Below are 17,758 nucleotides of genomic sequence, written 5' to 3'. Positions count from 1 at the left end.
TATGTAGTGTGTGATTGTTGTATTGATCATGACAGAGAAAGTTGTCATGGCAATATCTACTCAGAGGCCTACGTAAATTCACAGAAAGTGTATGGAGAGGAGTGTATGAGTCACACACAAGTGTACAAGTGGTTCAGACGTTTCCAAGATGGTTGAAAAAATGTTGAAATTGACAAACGTTCTGTGAGACTTGCAGCCTGCAAAACTGAGAAAAACATCATAGATGTGCATGTAGCTGTGAAAAGAAATTGTTGAATCACCCTCCGTGAGTTATCAGACGATATGCAGATTAGTTATGGTTCAGTTCAGTCCATTATCATGTGTCTGCCAAGTTTGTGCCAAAACTGCTTTTAGCTGACCAAACAGACACTTGGGTTTCAGTTGCACAAGACCTCCTTGTTGGAAACAATTGAAACTTATTAAAAACTTTGCGTAGGCCTGTGAGCAGGTATTACCAAGCTTTTGGCAAAATTTCATACAGATTCTCTGCTCAACTTTCTCTGTAATGGTCAATGCAATGATCATGCACTACATACCTCCCTTCCTAGCACTGCTGTAAACAGTGGAAATGATCTAGAACATTGAAACTTAGTGTGCATGCACAGCTGAGTTCAAAGTCAATCTGTGCCAAGTGGCTTCACTCTGCATGCTTTAGCTTCGTTACTATGGCAACAGTTCAGATACTTAGTGATCAGACCTCGTATATATATATATATTTATATATATATATATATGTAGAAGGTTGAAAAGGTACACACAAGTTGATATATATAAGGAAAATAAGACAAGGTAGAAAATGGTAAAATAATTTTATCATGAAGAACATTTTAGCACCGGTTTCAGTCTTTGCAACTTTTTCAACTTAGAGTAAAACATGAAAACAATTAAATTGCAGAACAATTTAATTGTTTTTCATGCTTACCTCTTAATTGAAGAAGTCGCAAAGACTGAAACTGGTACTAAAATGTTCTTCATGATAAAATTATTTTAGCATTTTCTACCTTGTCTTATTTTCCTTATATATAAATATATGTGTGCGTGTGTGTGCGTGTGTGTGTGTGTGTGTGTGTGTGTGTGTGTGTGTGTGCGTAAGAGGAATAGCCACCAAGATAGAATCCTAATATGCGAGAAGAAGATGCCAAATTGCCTTACCATGAAGAATATGTTCTCAAAAATTTTAGCAAATGCCATAATGTATGCGAGCAAGACAAATGAAAGGAGACAAAATAGAGAGAAGATATTCTTCATAGTAAGATGACTTGGCGTCTTCTTCTAGCATATTAGGAATCCACCTTGGTGGTTATTCCTCTTATTTATAATGTCATGTAATTCATAGTCCTCGGTACGGAAATGTACTTGCATAACAAGTGACCTGGTCTGAGATCGTGTGCTGAAACAAAAACAATTGGAGCGTGGAAGGTGTTTATAAGCCATTTAAAAATCACACAAAAACCGTTAAATTCACTTCAACATTTAAATCTAACTTGTGTCAAAATATTTTCATCGGTTTGAAACCAAGACCTGTTCACTGACAGATGCAGCATGGAATTTTGTCAGTGAACAGGTCACGATCTCAAAGTGATGAAAATACTTTGGCAAATTAAATTTAAATGTTGATGTGAATCTAACGGTTTTTGTGTGTTTTTTTAAATGGCTTATAAACACCTTCCACGCTGCAATTGAATATATATATATAACATGGAAAATAAATGTTATACATGGAAAGCAAATGTTAGATGATGATGATGATGATGATGACAATGTGTGTGTGTGTGTGTGTGTGTGTGTGTGTGTGTGTGTGCATGTGTGTGTGTATATGCATATATATGTTTTTGTAATTATACACATATAAATGTATGTGTATAAGGGGAATTAAGTGTAGAGAAGACTGCGATGGCTGGAGACATGATGCAGATAGAAGTTGACAGCTGTGCAAGCAAGTGTCAAGCAGTCAAAGTGATTGGTACCAATGGAAATTGGAGTCCAAGGAAGACTTGGGATAAGGTGGTAAAAAATGATTTTTAGATGTTGCTCCTGACAAAGGATCTGACAGACAGGAATGTGAGTCAACAGAACTTGTGCTACAGGAGTACAGCAAAAGAAATGGTTTCCTGCATAAATTTGGTAAAATGCATCTCAAAACAGTGGCTGAGTGCATGCAACCCACCTTGCTTATTGTGTAGGGTACACATCACCTTGCATACCCTACTGTCTATTACCTACTCCATCTCCTCACATCCTCCACACACTATCTCTTCTCCTGCTCACCATACTTTTTAATTTTCCTATCATTTCTTCCACTCACCAAATGCATACATACATACATACATGCATACATACATACATGCATACATGCATACATACATACATACATACATACATGCATGCATACATACATACAGACAAATACACACACATAGAGAGAGAGAGAGAGAGACACACACACACACACACACATACACACACACACACATACACACACACACACACACACATGTATTGATGTCATATGAAGCACAGATTGTGACACTGAAACAACATCTGCAGCAGAGGAAAGAGACCAGTAATTATGTTGCCCAAGTTTGTGATCATGAAACCAATAACATAATTAGGTTAGCGAATGAACTTGAGGAGAGACGTGTGACATATGAGCTGATACAGTTCTTTCCCCAAGGAGCCTTGGTAAAATCTATCTATCAGAACAACAGGAAGAGAAAATGAACCAGTCCATTGGGAAGATAGTCCATTGGTACTTGGCACATAAAACACAAACCATAAAAAGGATTGATCATGTCAACAGCCTGGCATGGAATACCAACAAATCTATGACATCCCCTTTTAAAGGGAATGCAATCCAAGAACAAGAGATCCCTACCAAGGATCTACAACATAAATAACAAACAACATTAGCAGACAACAAATGTAGGTTGTGCAGGACCAAGACTGAAGATATCAACATTATTACCAACTGTGAGAGATATTATCTTCCAGATATTATCTTCCCATGAGGCATGATACGGTGGCCAGGACGGTCTGGAACAGGATAACAAAAATGAGAATACCTACAAATGAAATTGACCATATTGAGATCGATGGGTCAAAAGAATATGCATATTGACCAACTATATAAATGATCTCTTGTGAAACAACAGTTGTATAATTAGCAACAGGAATATTATGAGTATTACAAAATATTGCTTTAAAGTTTTGGCACAAGACCAGCAATTTCAGGGAAGGGGTTAAGCTGATTAGATCAAACCCAGTGTTCAACTGGTACTTATTTTATTGACTCCCAAAGGATGAAAGACAAAATAAATCTCAGCAGAATTTGAACTCAGAAACATTGAACCTTGCAAAGGAAATGACAAAGAATTGAGATATTTGGTGCATTGCTGTACATGAGAAGACCCACCCACCACAACAGAATTGAGATCCTAAATCCAAGGTGCCATGTAAAAAGCATTGGTGTGGGTGCTAGTGCCACATAAAAAGCACTGATTGTGGTGTCACGTAAAAAGCACCCAGTACACTCTGTAGAGTGGTTGGCATTAGGAAGAGCATCCAGTCATAGAAACTAAGCCAAAACAGACAATTGGAACCTTGTGTAGCCTCTGGCCTTGCCAGCCATCCAACCTAGGCCAGCATAGAAAATGCTGCTGATATGGGTTGGACGTTAAATGTTGATGATGACGATAATGATGAATGCAAAAATAAATGAAATGCTGCTCAGTATTTTGCCCAGCTACAGATTCTGCCACCTCCCCGCCTTAGTATTAGAAAAATATTGATAATGAAACGTGTCCCACTTGTGACTAATCAGTATATTATCAGATGTAGCCTTTATGTAAGACGTTATTTAAGCATGAGATTTGTAATTTGACTGCTATTTCCTGCAGATTGCGCAGCCATGTGTTTCAAATACCTCTTCAGTAGAAAGTTGTCTGTCATTGATTCTTTTCTATCTCTCTCTCCAAGAAGTCAGTATTGAATGTAACATGTGTATGTATATATATATATATATATATATTATATAGATATATATATATATATACACGTGTGTATGTATAAATGTGTATAAATGTAGTGTGCACGTATGTAAAAACACCTATATGTCTGTGTGTATGTATATGAGCTGATGTCTACACATGTTCATGTGTATGTGTATATGTGTGCGCATGTGTGTGTGAGAGAGAGTGTGTGTAATATATAAGTGGAAGACAACATTATTGGAAAGTTCAAAGGACGAAGTGAAGAGACAGAAATATGTACTAGGAAGCAAGAAATGGAAATTTATCAATAGAATTTGAAAGGCAATATATTTCAGATGAGATAATAAATGATTATTATAAGAATAAAGAGAGAAACGGTGTTGTGAATATCGCAAGAAGAGTAAGTGTGTTCGTTGAAAATTGTGTGCAGTCATCACGAATGACTTTTCAATACTGGGAATGTGGCATTTGGGTGGAAATGCTGTAATTTGCTTGGTGAATAAGATCCGGTTTCAATTAATTTTATTGAGGTTGACTTGGGTGTTTCTGTCCTTGCACTGTACTACAGAAACTACAGGTGAGACATGTAGTTTGTTAATATCTGTGTGATACATACACACACACACACTCACACACACACACGCATACATACATGCTTGAAGGCACGTGGCTTAATGGTTAGGGTATTTGGCTCACAATCTTAAGTTTGTGTTGTTTCCTTGAGCAAGACACTTAATTTCATGTTGCTCCAGTCCTCTCAGCTGGCAAAAATGTGTAGTACCTGTAATTCAAAGGGGCCAGCCTTGGCACACCCTGTGTCATGCTGAATCTCCCTGAAAACTATGTTAAGGGCACACATGTCTGTGGAGTTCTCAGCCACTTGCACATTAATTTCATGAGGAGGCTGTTTTCCATTGATTGGATCAACTGAAACCCAGCAGTTAATCTGATCCAAAACAGACAGTGGAGCTTGGTGCAGTCCCAACTTGCCAGCTCCTGTCAAACCGTCCAACCCATACCAGCATGGAAAACAAACATTTAAGGACGATGATGATGGTGATACTGATACATACACTTATTTATATAAGTATACACATATATGTGTGTATGTATGTACGTATGCATGTATGTATGTTCTTCTGGCACTCAGCAGGATGCCCTTTCTAATGCCAACTCCTTTGCAGAGTGGATCTGGTGTTTTTTACTTGGCATCAATATCTGCAAAGTCTGCTTTGACAGTCTGCTTTACAGCTGAATGCCCTTCTAAATGCCTACCATTTTACAGTGTGGACTGAATGTTTTTTACATGACACCAGCTTTGACAGGGTCACCAAGTAACTTGCAAAACAAAGATCTTTTTAGCAGTGGGGGTACTGGCCGAAGTGGCCTTTTCTAACTGATGAGAGGTTAGAGTGTGACAGAGGGAAAGAAGCAGGTATCATTCTGTAGAGGAAATATATGGCTATACCAATAAAAGGGAGAGAGTGAAAGAAAGACAGAAAGAGAGTGATCAAGAATGAGTAAGTGTGAGAGTGCAAGAGAGAGAGAGATGGTGGTGATGTGCCAGGGCATACTCTTAAGGTATGGGGATAAGGATATGAATGAGATGGTAGAGGATTGCTCAGGGGGTATGAGTAGGGAGTAGGGAGTTCACATGAAGGCAAAGAGGGGGAGGTGGGGGAAAAATTCCTGAATTGTTGGTGTAACTATGATGTTCCAGTGATCTGGTGAGCTAGCTTTCTTTATTTGCCTCCATTTGTGAATATACCATTGTATTGTATATTGCTGAGCATGTATATCAATGCAAACATGTTCACATAATTTCCTCCATACTGAAATTAATATCACATGAAGAAGTTTGTGAAATGGCCATAATCCTATGGAAGTTGTTATATTTCAGGATGGTCATTTTTTCTTGCCAAATAAACACACACATTATACAATTGTTCTTCACTTGTTTATTAATAAGAACAAAAATTATTGTTCATATTTTATCTTATGGCAATATTTCATCACCCATCTGTGACCTCTTCAATGACTCTTTCATCCATGTGTTTCCCCCTGTTCTGTTTAGTCATTTAAGTAAATATATGTCCACTACTCATAACTACTAACTTTATGATCTTGTGTATGAGTGTGTGTGTGTGTGTATTCTATTTCTTATGTAGTTTGGTATCTTCTCTGATGATCCTTTCCATCTATGTAAATGCTTTTCCAAATAAACATGCACTTGATTTTAGAAGCTCTGAAGAAGCTATTTGATGTACAAGCACTCAACTCTGAGTACACTACATCTTATAGGAGAAACATCTGTAGGCTAATAAAGTTGATTATGTAATTCCAGTTTCCTTGTCATTGATTTACTTTCATATTACACTCTGTACTTGACTAATGCTCTATTCTGAAGCATATGCATATTGAGTATTAATCCAAGGTTATCAGTAATGCTGTACCTAAATGAAATCTTAAAATATAACACACACACACACACACACACACACACACACACACACACACACACACACACACACACACACACACACACACAGGATCATAAAGTCAGTAGTTATGAGAAGTGGATATATATTTATTTAAATGACTAACCAGAACAGGAGGAAACACATGGATGAAAGAGTCGCTGAAGAGGTCACAGATGTGTGACGAAATATTCCCAAAAGATAAAATAAGAACAATAGAATATAGAGGTTCTTGTTTGGTGGGCTCATGGGTGCTGGTGCCACATAAAAAGCACCTGTGCTGTTGTCTTGTAAAAGGCACCCATGCCAGTGCTACGTAAAGAGTGCCTGTGTAAGTGTCAAGTTGATGCAACATAGAAAATCACCCATTAGGGGCCATGGAAAAAGGACCTATGCCACTATAATGTAAAAAGCACTTGTGTTGGTGTGTTTATGTCCGCAGAATTTAGTGGTTTGGCAAAAGAAATGGGTAGCGTAAGTACCAGGCTTAAAGAAAACAAAAGTTCTGAGGTTGATCCATTCAACTAAAATTCTTCAAGGCAGTGCCCCAGCATGGCCGCAGTCTCATGACTGAAACAAGTAAAATAGAAAAGATAGAGATATATATACCACTGGATGTACAGTGCCAGTGTCCATGTGTGACATAGTGTTAGTGTATTGCAAGAAAAGTTAGTCATAAAAGAAAAGATGTTGTGTGCAAGAAAGAAGACTGTGTTGGTTTTGTCATGTGATGTTCATGAATGTAAGCAGTTGCATACAGAAGTGCTGATCACTTCTTCAGGAACAAGGAAACCCAGAAAGACATGGGACAAAGTATTCAAGACTGATCTCAAGACACTGAGCTTTATAGAGGAGATGACACAGAGCTGAGATGTCTGGCACCTTGCCTTTCTCAAGAAGACCTGTCCACCACAGCAGAATTGATACTGGTGCTGGTGCCATGTAGAAAGCACTTGTACTGGTGCCATGTAGAAAGCACTTGTGCTGGTTCCACAGATAAAGCACTCACTATACTCTCTAAGGTGGTGGCATTAGGAAGGGCATCAAACCTTATGGTTTGATCATGCCAGAACAGACAAAGGAGCCTAGCACAGCCCCTGGCCTTACCAGCTCCTGTCAAACCGTCCAACCCATGCCAGGATCGAAAAACAGACGTTAAATGATGAAGATGATAATGATTTTGAGACATAATTTTGCAGCAAGGCACTATCAGATAGAAAGTGTGCAAAGGATATTGCACTTTGATATATCTGTTCATTCTTACAGGATTATGGTTGGACAAGAGATAAATCAATGGAATTGGAAAAGTCAGGTAATATTTATGGGCGAGACCTTTGGAAATGGGCTGTGCGTGAGAAGACCCGGCAAGCCAAGTAAGATCGTTGCCAGTGCCCCTGGACTGGTTCTTGTGCGGGTGGCACATGAGATGCACCATTTTGAGCGTGGCCGTTGCCAGTACCGCCTGACTGGCTCCTGTAGGATTTTCGAGCGAGATCGTTGCCAGTGCCCCTGGACTGGCTTGTGCGGGTGGCACATAAAAGACACCATTTCGAGCGTGGCCGTTTTCGTGCGGGTGACACGTAAAAGCACCCACTACACTCTCTGAGTGGTTGGCGTTAGGAAGGGCATCCAGCTGTAGAAACTCTGCCAAATCAGACTGGAGCCTGGTGTTGCCATCCGGTTTCACCAGTCCTCAGTCAAATCGTCCAACCCATGCTAGCATGGAAAGCGGACGTTAAACGATGATGATGATGATGATGTACTTTGAAGCTATGCTCCTGCCCTCTTTCCTTCTCTGTCTGTCTGTCTGTCTGTCTCTCTCTCTCTCTCTCTCTCTCTCTCTCTCTCTCCCTCTCTTTCCAGTTAGATATCTCCTCTTCAATAAAACCCTTGTTCCTGTCCCTTTATGCTTTCACTCCCTTCAATATTATATCCCCGCTCTTTTGCTGGGTCTAGTTTTGCAAGCTATCTACTCAGTGACTTTCCTAGTGCCAGTACTATGAAAAAATGCACCCAGTACACTCTGTAAAGCGCTTGGTGTTAGGAAGGGTATCCAGCCAGAGAAACCAGGCCAAAGCTAATATAGGAGCTTGTGCTGTTCTCTGCTTTAGGTTCCTGATGAACTATCCACTAATGCCTGTGTGTAAATGATGAGATGGAAAAGGTGGAGCATAAATAAGCAAACCTTCCACTTCCAATCAGATGGATAATGTTCCACCAAAACTTTATGAGCTTCTCCAATCTCTATCAACATGTAATCATGTGGTTGCTGTGTAATGGCTGTGTGGGAAACTTTGGTGTGACCAGCCCATATTTCTGAGACCATATGCAAATAACAATGAATAATTCTGACTACTAGGCGTTCACACTGTCCATTGTCCTGCTCTCAGAAATGAACTGACATTTGGTTTCAAACAAACGGAATGAGTGCCTGCCTATACAGCAGACCCTTCCAGGGATGTTATAATAGAAGAACTGTCATATCTACTGACCATATAATTTCCCAAAGCATTTGACCATGGCATGGCTGACTCAATGACCTGACCTTTCTGTCTATGGTTATTTCCTCTGGGCCTACTTCAGAGAGAAAGTGTTTGTTAATAAATCACACATGCTGAATGAAAGCTGCTGTTTATAAGGAAATTACAGCAATATCTCGAGAGATGTGTGAAAACAATGCAGAACTTTCAGAATAGATCACTACGAATATAGATGCAGAACAAGAAGCATTTAAATGCAATACTTTCAAAATTACGTTAATAGTAGTTTGTTGTGTTAACTTATATGTTACATTTTGACAATAATGGTTCCTTTATGCCAAGATTATATTCATGTGAAAAACCATCAAGTTTCCTTGCCAGACCCCTAAATGTGTGAGTGTGTGTGTGTGTGTGTGTGTGTGTGTGTTTCTGGTCAGTACATCTTATAATTATCTATATTGCCAAGTGCAATAGGGGATGTGAAAGCAATGGTAACTTTCTGACCAGTTATATATCATAACCAAGAATATACTACTTGGCCGTATAAAAGTATACATACATACATACATGCATGCATACATACATACATACATGCATACATACATACATACAAACATGCATGCATACATACATACATACATACATACATACATACATACATACATACATACACACATGCATGCATACATACATACATACATACATACATACATACATACATACATACATACATACATACATACAAACATGCATGCATACATACATACATACATACATACATACATACATACATGCATGCATGCATGCATGCATACATACATACATACATACATACATACATACATACATACATACATACACACTTACATGCATATATAAAGCTATATTTGTACATGTCTGTAAAATTATTCAATTTTATATATGTACATGTGTATATGTGTTTGTGTGTATAAAAATATGAGTGAAAAAAATGGATTTCACAAGACTTTATTATTCACTTCAATCATTCTGACCCATAGTGCACCAGTACCTTGCAGGTGAGATGCTGTACAAACAGTTGTGCATCACAGGTGCAGATGTGTCTCATCAGGTGACTTGTGAAAAGGTTCCTTGTTTTATAATCTCCATTTTGCTTATTTCTATTAGAATACATTTTGGTAGATGCAGTGTGTTACTTGTCTACATGAGTGATTGTAGGTATTGAATTAGATGAAAACGAATCTAACAAATGGGGTATCTGATTCAATTAATAGAGTTTATAGCAAAAAAAAATAATAATAATGACAAAATGGAAAGGCCTGTCAGAACACAAATACAGAAGATAGAGAGAGATTTATATTAAAATGAAATGAACAGACAAAAGCATTATCATTGGTATAAGAATTTTGGTTTGATAGGCAAAGGTAAACCTCCACAGAAATTCAAGGAGAAATTATAATATATTTAGGTCTGAGGGAAAGCTAGAAAGAAAAGAATCGAGTCATTAGAGAAACTGAATAAAGTGATAGACTGAAAGGATGTGAGGAAGTAAAGTGGTTAAAGGTGGAGGGGACTTTGCTTTGTAGAAACGTGAAAGGCCACTTAACTCTTTAGCATTCAGATTACTCTGACAAACGTAATGCTTATTTATTCACAATGTTTCTAATTAATCATGAATTATTTTTTTAGTTTTGTGAGTCCAATGATGTGATTATTTTAGAATGACATTGTAGGGTTGGTGTGAAAGGCCCAGCCTGAACATAAAACAGGTTGAATATCTGGGCTGGATATAGGCTGTTTTAATCCTTTAGCATTCACATTTGTCATGGCAGATACTGGTGTCATGCAGCTGGCACCTGTGCCAGTGGCATGTAAAAGCACCTGTTACACTCTTGGAGTGGTTGGCATTAGGAAAGGCATCCAGATATAGAAACCATGCCAAATCAGACTGGAATCTGGTGCAGCCCCTCAGCTTGCCAGCCCTGGTCAAACTGCCCAACGCATACCAGCATGAACAATGGACGTTAAATCTTGATGATGATGGTGATGATGATGATGATGATGATGATGATGACGATGGTGGTGGTGGTGGTGGTGGTGGTGGTGGTGGTGGTGGTGGTGATTGTTTAGAATTAATCAGGCATTATTTTGTAGCTTCAAGATTTTGATGATGAGATTGTTTAATTTTAAAATGACATTGTAGATCATGTGTGAGAGGCCAGATCCGGCTGGTTTAAATATATGATGTAAGTAGAATATTTGGGCTGGATATGGCTGGTTTAAAGGATTAAAGAATTTTGCTTGTGAAGAACGTAGAAGAAAAATATATCAAATTTAAAAGTAAGATAAATTGTGATGTTTAAATAGTAAGCAACTACAATCCAAAATGTAAAATTAGACATAAGGGAATAAGAAAACCTCTGTAATTATAAATAATCAATGTCAAAATAAAATATATTATAATTGACAGGTTGGAAATATAAGGCAAGAAGGACATACTGTTGAAATGTGGAAGTAGCTGTCTGAGGAGGAGGAGATGTAAAAAGAGGATGAAGGGGAGGAGGAGGGAAGGAATTATAAAGAAGATGATTAACTATGAGTTTAGGGATTTGCACTCTGGTAAAAGCAGTTTGATGTAATAAGTCAGATAAATGAAGAAATCTGTTCGCTTTAGTTTTTTACTTGTTTCAGTCATTGGCCTGCAGCCGTGTTGGGGCACAGGATTGCAGGGGTTCACTCGAATGAATCGACCCCAGTATTTATTTTCAAGCCAGGTGCAGTCTCTTTTGCTGAACTGCTAAGTTACAGGGATGTGAACAAACCACCACCAGTTGTTAAGCAGTTGTGGGAGCAAACACAAACACAAAGACACACACACGCACACACACACACATATATATAGAGAGAGAGGGTGTAAAAGAGAGAAAGAGATGTGATATATATATATATATATATATATATATATATATACGATAGATTGCTTAATAAAGAGAATGAATGGAAGAAAGAGATCCTGCCGTATGTCGACCCAACAGAGAGACCAGCTATCCGAGTTGACAGTACCAGGGTAGATAAAGCAATTAAGAGTATGAAGACAGGGAAAGCCCCCGGCCCATCAGGAATCACTGCAGAGATGCTCAAAATATCTGGCAGTGTTGGCTACAGCCTAGTCACCCGTATTACGAACCAGGTGATACACGAAGGAGTCATACCCAATGACTGGTGTAGCAGCACCATAGTCAACTGCTACAAAGGTAAAGGTGACGCTTTAGATACAAATAATTACAGAGGCATCAAGCTGTTAGATCAGGTTATGAAAGTTACGGAGAGGGTCATAGCCCAACTAATTAGGGAGCGAATCAATTTAGATGAGATGCAGTTTGGGTTCGTGCCAGGTAAAAAGCACCACTGATGCCATATTTCTAGTAAGACAGCTGCAGGAGAAATACCTAGCCAAGGATAAGCCTCTGTACCTGGCTTTCGTTGACATGGAGAAAGCCTTTGACAGGGTTCCCCGATCCCTTATCTGGTGGTCAATGAGGAAACTTGGGATAGAAGAATGGTTGGTGAGAGCTGTGCGAGCCATGTGCAGAGATGCTGTCAGTAAGGTGAGGGTTAGAAATGAGTACAGTAATGAATTCTGGGTAGAGGTAGGGGTCCACCAAGGTTCTGTCCTCAGCCCCCTCCTATTTATCATAGTCCTCCAGGCGATCACAGAGGAATTCAAGACAGGTTACCCCTGGGAGCTCCTCTATGCTGATGACCTTGCACTAATTGCGGAGTCACTATCAGAACTAGAGGAGAAGTTTTAGGTGTGGAAGCAAGGACTAGAATCGAAGGGCCTTAGAGTCAACCTAGCTAAAACCAAAATCCTAATAAGTAGGAAGGTAGATAAAACACAAACCCCTTCAGGTAGATGGCCCTGCTCAGTATGTAGAAAAAGAGTAGGTAGTAACTCTATAAAATGTACCCGGTGCAAGCTATGGACACATAAGAGGTGCAGCAATATCAAAGGCAGGTTAACTAGGAAGTTAGTTTTTGTATGTGGCAGATGTTCATGTGCAATAAACACTGTAAACAAACAGGAAACAACTTCTATCTCATTCCAGGGTGAAAAACTAGAGGTAGTTGATAGCTTCCGCTATCTGGGTGACCAAGTTAGTAGTGGGGGTTGGTGCGCTGAAAGTGTAGCTGCTAGAATAAGAATAGCTAGGGCAAAGTTCAGAGAGCTCTTACCTCTGCTGGCGACAAAGGGACTCTCACTCAGAGTAAAAGGCAGACTGTATGATGCATGTGTACAAACAGCCATGCTACATGGCAGTGAAACATGGGCTGTGACTGCTGAGGACATGCGTAAGCTCACAAGGAATGAAGCCAGTATGCTCCGTTGGATGTGTAATGTCAGTGTGCATACCCGACAGAGTGTAAGTATCTTGAGAGAAAAGCTGAACATAAGAAGCATCAGTTGTGGTGTGCAGTTGACATGTGTAAGGATTTTCGAGTGAGAGCGAAAGCGAAATTGGGAGAGCACCTGTGCCCAGCGTCGCCTTTCTGGCACTTGTGCCCGTGACATGTGTAAGGATTTTCAAGCGAGATCGCTGCCAGTGCCCCTGGACTGGCTCTTGTGCAGGTGGCACATAAAATACACCATTTTGAGCATGGCCGTTGCCAGTACCACCTGACTGGCCTTCGTGCGGGTGACACGTAAAAGCACCCACTACACTCTCTGAGTGGTTGGCGTTAGGAAGGGCATCCAACTGTAGAAACTCTGCCAAATCAGATTGGAGCCTGGTGTTGCCATCCGGTTTCACCAGTCCTCAATCAAATCGTCCAACCCATGCTAGCATGGAAAGCGGACGTTAAACGATGATGATAATGATGATGATGATATATATATATATATATGTATATATATATATATATATCTCCGTGTTTTTCTCCTTGTCTCCGTATTCTTTCTGTTGAAGAGCGTAGCTCGAAACGTCAAAGACTTTCCGTATTCCCGAGCGTCATACTAATATATACTTTTGTTATTTACACCACCTGTCCTCGTCTGTTGTTATTATTTGTATATTCTCCCATATATATATATATAGATATATATATAACAAATTAAATGAGTGGCTTATTAGTGATTTGAACCTAAAGGCAAAGTTGATAGACATCACAAAAGTGATGGAGGGTACTGACCAGCACCAACTATTGCTAGAAGATCCCTTTTTTAGTCATTAAGTACAGTGCTCTGTGGCTTTTGAGTTATTTTAACTCTTGTCTCTAGCAATAGCTGGTGTTGGTCAGTACCCTCCATCACTTTTACTTTTGTGACCTCTGTTATTTATATATACATGCACACACACACACACACACACACACACACACACATATATATATATACATACATATATATATATATATATATATATATATATATATATATATATATATATATATATATATATATATATATATATATATATATACATTGTTGCTTTTTGTCTTTTTCCTTTTTTTGAATTTATATATATATATATATATTTATATTTTGGAGATGTACTTGCATAGCAAGTGACCTGATCTGAGATCGTGTACTGGAATGAAAACAATTGCAGCGTGGAAGGTGTTTATAAGCCATTTAAAATAACACACAAAAGCCGTCAGATTCACTTCAACATTTAAATTTAATTTGTCAAAATATTTTCGTTGCTTTGAGACTGTGACCTGTTCACTGACAAAATTGTGCTGCAATATATATATATGTACATAAGTATGTATGTTTGTATGTATTTTTATCAAAGCTGCAAAATCTTCACAGACTTTTATGTTCCTGTTTGTCGGACAGGTGTGATCATACTCTATGAACATACTGTATGATCACACTTGTCCAACAAATGATAACATGAAACTCTTGAGCAACAGTTTGTGAAAGATTTTCAGCTTTAATAAAAGCATATTATCCTACCTTCAGTATTTGAGTACCATTTTTCCACCTTTTTTTGCATTTATGTGCTTACTCAGGTATATATTGCTTTAAGATACATGGCATATTTTATGACTATGCCAGTTCAAGTATCATAAAAACATGAAACTATTAGTAGCTCATTCAGTTGTGTATTTAAATTGATATTAATCTCTCACTGTCTGGAGTACTTCTTTTGTTGATTCTACCTCTTTTGGATCTGTAAACTAGCTATCTATCTATCTACACACACACACACTCACACACACACGCACACACACACACACACACACACACACACACACACACACACACACACACACACACACACATATATAGGACTGGCTCCTTTCAGTTGTCATCTTCGAAATCCATTCAGAAGGCTTTAGTCAACCTGGGGCTATAGTAGAAGACACTTGCCCAGATGCTGTGCAGTGGGACTGAACTCAAAAGCACATGGTTTGAAACGCAAGCTTCTCAACCATGCAGCCGTGCCCGTGCCTATAACACAGCGTTGAAACAAATAAGCCACTTACACAAAAGAGACCCAGAGTCCATGTGTAATGATCCTCTATTGCAAGTGGGTATCATCATCATCGAGATCCCTTAATTGATGCAGACAGTCGTTGGTGTGCCACTTTAGATGCTTTCATAGTCAGCCCTTGCCACTGGTCTTTGTTCTCAGTAATGCGTACCAGCTTCCCTGTTGTGATATGCTTAGTCCTTAACCCTTCAGCATCCAGATTATTCTGTCAGATGTAGTGTTTATTCATTCACATTGTTTTCAGTTTGTCATGCATTATCTCCCAGCTTTAATATTTCGTTGGTGTGATGATATCTTTAATCAGAGTGACATCATTGGGTAGATATAAGAAGTTGGATCTGACTGGTTTGAACATAAAATAGGTAGATTAAATTTGGGCCAGATATGGCTGGTTTAAACTCTAATGGGTTAATGTTGTCAAACCAGGACATGGGCTAAGATAGCTGTGGTGACCAGCAAGCTGTGAGTTTAATATTGGAACACCTTTCTCTTAGTGGCAAATTGCCTTACAGGGCTAGAGACCACTACCCATGTTAGAGTTGCTGGAAGGGTATCAAAGAGGGTCCCAGACTCTTTGAGGGTACTCTACTGCTTAATTTGCTGTTGAGTATGATTTCTCTAGCCTTCTTTTTCCCCAGGGTACTCATAAGGAGTTTTTCTATAATATACTAATTAACTCGTAGTTGAGACCCTAACAGGTGTTACTACTCCAGGTCAAAGTTGACCTGGGAACAATAATGGCTAAGAATTGGTTCCACAATCCTCTAAACCCTGGAACTCCTGAACCAGGGTCCTACAATCAGACACGGTTTAACCCCTTAGCATTCAGATCATTGTAGGGTAGGTATGAGAGATCAGATCTGGCCATTTGGAACATAAAACATGTAAAATGTTTGGGCTGGATATGGCCTGTGTAACCCTTTAACATTCAGATTACTCTGCCAAATGTAATGCTTCTTTATTCATATTGTTTTCAATTAATCCTGCATTATCTCATAGCTTCAGGATTTTGAAGATGTAATTGTATTATTTTTAGAATAGCATTGTGGGGTAAATGTGAGAGGCCAGATCTGGTCAGTTTCAACATAAAACATAGAATATGAGTGAGAGGTTGCTGAAAAGTTCTTGTCTTTGGGTAAAAGAAAATACAGAAGGATCAGTTAATTATGATTTTATTCAACATATTCCCCCCTCAGATTCACACACTTATTGCAGCAATCCTTCAGTTTTCTAAGCCTTGTAAAAGAACTCAGAAGATTGAGCCTCCAATGTGTCCTTTTTCAGAACCCTTAGAGTCAGGAACTTTTCAGCATCCCTGCATATTTAGGCCAAATATGGTCAATTTAGATGCTAAAGGACATACAAGGTTAACTATATCTAAGTTAAATGGTGGATTTTACCACATAATTATCTTGGTTCTAATTCTTTTTCTGTTTTAGTTCACACAGACAATTTGAACTGATTAGCAAACGTAAGCAGATTCAATGTAGTGAATTTTATTTTATAAAACTGCTTCTAATGAGGACTTTATTGGAAGTAATGTGCTGTTTCATTAGACATTTGTGTCTTAGAGTGAAATTTGAGATTTGAGGAAATGTTAGTAATAAGTTTATTAATTGTGTTTTGGGTTTGTTTGAGTGGCAGTGTATATAATTTAGCAACTTCTAAATGAACTGCTGTATGAAATGAACCAAGAACCTCCTTCATTTGAAAAGCTTGTATAGAGTGAAATAGCTGGCCATCTATAATGAATCACATTTATTTCAATGTAATATATAATTATAGCATTCTTAATGTTTAACTTCATCTTCAGTTGTTTAATTGGGAGTGTCTTCTGATTTATTACTCACCATTTACACACACACACACACACACACACACACACACACACATATGCACACACACACACACACACACACACATATGCACACACACACACACACGCACACACACATATGCACACACACACACACACACACACACACACACACACACACACACACACACACACATATGGCGGCGAGCTGGCAGAGCCGTTAGCACACCGGGCGAAATGTTTAGCGGTATTTCATCTGCCCGCTACGTTCTGAGTTCAAATTCCGCCGAAGTCGACTTTGCCTTTCATCCTTTCGGGGTCGATTAAATAAGTACCAGTTACGCACTGGGGTCGATATAATCGATTTAATCCATTTGTCTGTCCTTGTTTGTACCCTCTGTGTGTAGCCCCTTGTGGGTAGTAAAGAAATAATACACATGCACACACACACGCATGCACACACACGCGTGTGTGTATTTCTTCATTCATTAATTCTGCATCTGTGCAGTATATATGT

This window comes from Octopus bimaculoides, chromosome 28 (genome assembly GCF_046866305.1).
Source record: "Octopus bimaculoides isolate indiv1 chromosome 28, ASM4686630v1, whole genome shotgun sequence".
NCBI classification, from domain to species: Eukaryota; Metazoa; Mollusca; class Cephalopoda; order Octopoda; family Octopodidae; genus Octopus; species Octopus bimaculoides.
This window is presented reverse-complemented; position numbering follows the sequence as displayed.